Below are 6,000 nucleotides of genomic sequence, written 5' to 3'. Positions count from 1 at the left end.
TATGAGAAGGGGAATGGGACGAACGACATAAGAGGGCCCACAGAGCAGAAAACGCGAGACCAACAAGTAAGGAGAAGGTATGGGCATAGAAAATTAAAAAATCATAAAATCATGAATAAAAAATTAAAAAAAGGTTTAAAAAAAAAAAAGAAGAGTCCAATTAAGTACATACACTCGATGTTGTAGCCATCGCCACTCGACGGACCACCGCTTCCTCTCACCGTCTGCCAAGGCGGCAGCAAAAGGGTTCTCCTAGAGGACGTCGATAGTGGCAAGGTGGCGATTCTTGCTCGAACTGGCAAGTGAAGTGGAGATATGGGCATAGAGAATTAAATCATAAATAAGATAAAAATTTTAAAGAAAAAAGGGGTAAAAAAAGAAGAGCCTAATTTATTACGTACACTTGACGGCGGCGCCGCCAGTGACACTGCCACCACCTGACGCTCTACCGCTTCTCGTCGCCATCGACCGCAACGGCGTTGAAGAGGTGCTCCCGGAGGAGGTCAACAGTGGCGAGACGGCGGAGGCGACGACAATCGACAAAGAGGGCAAAAAAGGAGAGGGCTGGGAGGAGGAGAAGGAGGAGGATGAGAATAGATGAGTTGTGGAGGAGGTGAGTTAGAGTCAAGGACGCATGTGAAAAGGAAAAATGCCCGAACGGGCAATATAGGGAGGAGAATAGGGGAAGGGAGAAGTAGGTGAACATCTGATAAGATGTTACGGTGAGGAAAAGAAAATCTACAGTGCCGCAAATACTCAAACCCTAAAAGTGGCATCCCCTTATTTTAGTGGATTGTGGAGCCCACATACAATTTTTTTAAGAATTAATTGCACATTGGTCCCGAACCTTTCTATTATTTTTTTATTTTGGCCTCCCCTTTCATCATCAGGGACGACAATGAAGATATTACAGCCAAGAAAATCAAATATAGTACTTTCACTCTAATTAATTTTTTACTATTTTTTATTTGTAAATTATACCTTGATGAAAATAATAAAAAAATATTATTCATCTTTTTTAATAATGTAATGAGCTTTTATTTTATTTTAAACTAATTTATTCGTTTTACTTATTAGGTTTAAATGTTTTTAGAAAAAAAATATACTTTAATTTTATTCTTTAATTCATTCTTTAATTTTTAATTACTCAATATTGAGAAAAATAATATTTAAAAATATTAATGCATATAATTAATGATAGCTGCAGATGATAAGTGAGTTTGTATTTTTCAAAAATTATATATTATAGATCATCTTTTTAGTATAAACTATAATATTAAACTTCGTATTAATTTACATGTCGTAGTGACTAACTATAATAATGTCTACCCGCCGCATCGCACGATTTCTTAACTAGTGTATATATAAAAAAAGACACATAGGAATTATTTCAGAATGTCCTATAGAGGGCTTGCAAAACCTGTTCGGTTCAGCAAATCTGCGAAAATCGACTCACCCAAACCGGTCGCACGTAGCGAGCCATTCCCGTGTTCTTCTCTGTCGCGCATAAAACCCTAAAACTCGTTGTACTCTCCTATGCCTCTCTGTCATCCCCTTCGAATTTTTTTTCATAATTTTCTTCGCAATTGTCTATCTATTTACCGCTTAATGACGAAGAAGAAAACGGTGATCCTCCCCCCAATCTCCCTTCCGAAATTGCCGACAATGAGATCGAGGTATCCGATGAGGACTTCAATTTCGTGAGGAATAATCTCAAATACGCTGGATTCCTCACCAAGCTCAACAAAAAATCGATCGATAGTTTTGTAATCTAGTGATTTCTTAGGATTTCCTTCTGATAGAAAAGTTTTCTCGCAGTTGTTAGTATAAAAATTCATTTTTTGGTGTATTGTTTAGGTTTTTATACTCTTTTTTTGTGGATTGTGGATTTGAACGCACATAATGCGAGTTGCGGATCACGTAGATGATGAATTGGAAGCGCTTTACAAGAAGCGGAATCAAAAAGCTGCTCTCTTGAAGGCTCAGGAAGAAGAGCTCCAAGTGAACCCTGCTGATGCTCTTCCTATTAAGACTTTAGATGGAAAGCTGGAATATAGAATTGGTAATTATCACATTATCTAAGGCATTTAGTGCAGTTTCTCCCTAATTTTTTGTTTCTTATTAATATTTGGGTGGTTTTGATGCACTAAGTGAGAAGAACCTTAATAATCAGAGCTTGCACAAACTAAAATCTTTTCGAGTTGGGAAAATTATATTACTAAACCTTGTCTCTGTAGTAATAAAGAGTTTGTTTTGGGGTGTGGTTTTTCTAGAATTGAGTAGAGCCATTTAAAAAAGTAGGTTTTTCATCAAAATCCTCTCCACAGCTTCCAGCTACAGCAAAAGCAGTAGTACAAAAGAAGAATTTCTATTTTTGCGTACTAAAAGCACACTTGTGCTTCCCACTAGAGCAAAAGCTTTGAGCTTGTTGCATGCCATATGCCTAAAAGCTGCTTCTAGACGCAATCACCCAACTCCTCCATTCATGTTGTAGAGAGAGAAAAAGAGAGAGAGAGAGAGAGAGAGAGAGAGAGAGAGAGAGAGAGAGAATGGTTTGGAAAAAGAAGGTTGACAGGGAGAGGAAGAGGGTTTGCGGATACGACGAGTTGGCGACAGATCAGAGAGATGGGACGGTGGATGGAAGAGGGAAAGGGAGTAGGTGAGAGGGGTATGGGCAAGGGAAGAGGAAGTGGGTGAGAGAGGATGAGAAGGGTCGAGAAAAGGGGAGAGAGATGGTGAGTGAAATGGAATGGTGGGCCCTACATTCCGTGAGATACAGGCTGAACAGGATTTAAGAACATTCAATTTGCTTTCTTTTCTCTTCTTTTTTACCCGGCATTTACAACTACAATTCAACCGATTTTTCATTATGTACTTCTATTATATTTGATCTGTCAAAACCATCTAAAACCATCTGAATTCAACATACACATTAGAAATACACATAAAATTGAATCTTAATCGAAAAAAAATTCTATCTTCCTCAAAGAGATATTAAAAAAGAAGAAAAAAGAGAAAAGGAAAAAAAGAAAGGATAGAAAAAGAAATTGAATTAATTAGAGAGAGTGATGTTGATCACATACTAAAGAGTTGCCTTCGAAGATTCTGCTCCATGGCCTTGTTGTAGCAGATGAACACATAACCCCCCACCGCCCATTCCTCGGCAGAGCTTCCGAGGGGGACCACATCTTAAACCTCTTATCCATCGTTCCATTATTCCCGTTATCGCTATTGTTGTTGCTGCTGTTATTTTTTTCATTATTGTTCTTCTTCATCCCACTCCTTCCGATTCCATCGTTATTCCATCCTCGTTGCAGCCTTCCCCGCATCCATCGCCTCCTTGTCCAACCACCACCACCGGCGCCCCATGCCGCCGTCACCGCGAGCATCGCTCACGTCCGCTCACCTACTCATCCACAGATTCAGCCATAGCTATCACAAAGCTGGTGCAAGTGGCGGCAGAAGATGAGGAGAGAAAGGCAGTGGCGAAAGGGGCGAGGAGAAGGGGGTGCCAGGCGGCGGAAGGAGCGAGGAGGAGGGGGTGGGGAGCAGGGAGTATATGGAGAAGAAGGGATTGTTGGAGAGAGAGAGAGGGACATGTGAGAGCATAGGAGAACACTGAGAAGTGGAATAGGGAGATGTACGATACTGGAAAGAAGTGGGATGGGGGATGCACAGCACTTGAAATGAGACATAGGGGGAATGTGAGCAGGCCCCACCTAACAGAAAATACAAAGAGAAGAGGTTGTTCGGGAGGAGGAAGAATAGGCTGTTGGGGTGTTGGAGATGAAGAGGTTGTTGGGGAGAGGGCAAGGGAAAGTTCAGAGAAGAAAAATAAAGGGGATGGGGGTGTACGTTATATGAGAAAGGGAATGGGACAAACGACATAAGAAGGCCCATAGAGCAAAAAACACGGGACCAGCAAGAAAGGAGAAGGTATGAGCATTGAAAATTTAAAATCATAAAATCATAAATAAAAAATTAAAAAAAGGGTAAAAAACAGAGCCTAATTTAGTACATAGACTCAATGGTGTCGCCACCGCCACTCGACGCTCCACCGCTTCCTCTCAACATCGACCATGGCGGCAGCAAAGAGGTTCTCCCAGAGGATGTCGACAGTGGCGAGGCGGCGATTCTTGCTTGGACCGTCAAGCGAGGTGAAGGTATAGGCATAGAGAATTAAATCGTAAATCAGATAAAAATTAAAAAGAAAAAAAGGGGTAAAAAAAAGATGTGTCTAATTAAATACGTATACTAGACGGCAGCTCCGTTTGTGGCGTCGCCGCCACCTGACGCTCTGCCACTTCTCACCGCCATCGACCGCGATGACGTTGAAGAGGTGCTCCCGGAGGAGGTCGACGATGGTGAGGCGGCAGAGGCGACGGCAATCAACAAAGAGAGCAAGAAGGGAGGGGGCTGGGAGGATGAGGAGGAGAATGAGGATGGATGAGTTGTCGAGGAGGTGGGTTAGAATTAGGAAGGCATGTGAAAAGGAAAAATGCCCGTACGAGCAGTATGGGGAGAAGAATGGGGGGAGGGAGAAGTAGATGAACATTTAATAAAATGTTACGATGGGAAAAAAAATCTATAGTGCTGCAAAATACCCCGACCCTAAAAAGGCATCCCCCTATTTTAGGGGATTGTGGGACCCACATACAATTTTTTTAAGGATTAATTAGACATTGGTCCCCAATCTTTCTACTATTTTTTATTTTTGTCCTTAATCTTTTCTTTTTGCTATCAAATTTCCAAATCTCTTGATTTATCGCAATAAAATGGTACTATTAAAAAAGATTTTAGAATTAACGACATTATCCTGATATTATCTGTTTAGTTTTCTTTTGCATGTCAATTTTATATTTATCTTTATCTTTATCTTTATCTTTATCNATAGTAGCCACACTCTATATATATATATATATATATATATATATATATATATATATATATATATATATATATATATATATATATAGAGATAGATAGAGAGAGAGAGAGAGAGAGAGAGAGAGAGTAGGTCTTGTGTGCTATTAGGAGCACGGATGCCTCCGTGCTCCTAAGCTGTTTTCGATGATGGAGTTTCCGAATCGAAGATCGGCTCCATTGGACTTGATCTAGTATATTTGAAGTATCTAGAAAATAAATTGCAGTTTTTCAATTTCATTTACCTAGTGATCGATTCAAAATCAATAATTTTTAATGGTTAATGTATACCTTTTGCAAGTTTAATGGTGTAGAAATATTCAAATTAGATGAAATTTTAATAGAGAATTCTTTATACTATCTACAACAAGATCAATACCTCTGATCGACAATTTTAGTACTACATCACAACTTTTCGTGAGATTTTTATTTTCAACCATTGATTTTGAGTCCTTTCGATCACTAGGTAAATGATATCAAAAAATCACAAATTTTATTTTCTATATAGTTCAAATACACTAGATCAAGTCTAATGAAACCGATCGTCGATTCGAAAGCTACATCATCGAAAATGGCTTAGGAGCATGGACACCTCCATGCCCTTAATAGCACACAAGACTTACTGTGTGTGTGTGTGTGTGTGTGTGTGTGTGTGTGTGTGTGTGTGTAAACATGAATTCCCAACCCTAAATAAGGCCTCTCCTTATTTTGGAGGGTTGTGGGGCCCACATGTAATATTTTTAAGAAGTAATTGCACATTGGTCCCGAACCTTTCTACTATTTTTTATTTTGATCCCTAATCTTTTTTTTGCAATCACATTTCCAAATCTTTTGATTTCGTCACAATAAAATGACACTATTAAAAGAGGTTTTAAAATTAACGACATTATCATGCCATCATCTATTTAGCTTTCTTTTACAAGTCAATTTTAGTTCCTAAACTTTGCATATTTTTCACTTTAGTCTCCAAAAATAAAAATTCAAAATTTTGAATTTAAATTGAGAATTAATCTTAAAATTAAAATTTTTAACTAATTAGTAATTAGAATTTGAATTATAATTTGAATTCAAATTTTA

The sequence above is a fragment of the Ananas comosus genome, linkage group 19, assembly GCF_001540865.1.
Source record: "Ananas comosus cultivar F153 linkage group 19, ASM154086v1, whole genome shotgun sequence".
Taxonomy (NCBI): Eukaryota; Viridiplantae; Streptophyta; class Magnoliopsida; order Poales; family Bromeliaceae; genus Ananas; species Ananas comosus.
This window is presented reverse-complemented; position numbering follows the sequence as displayed.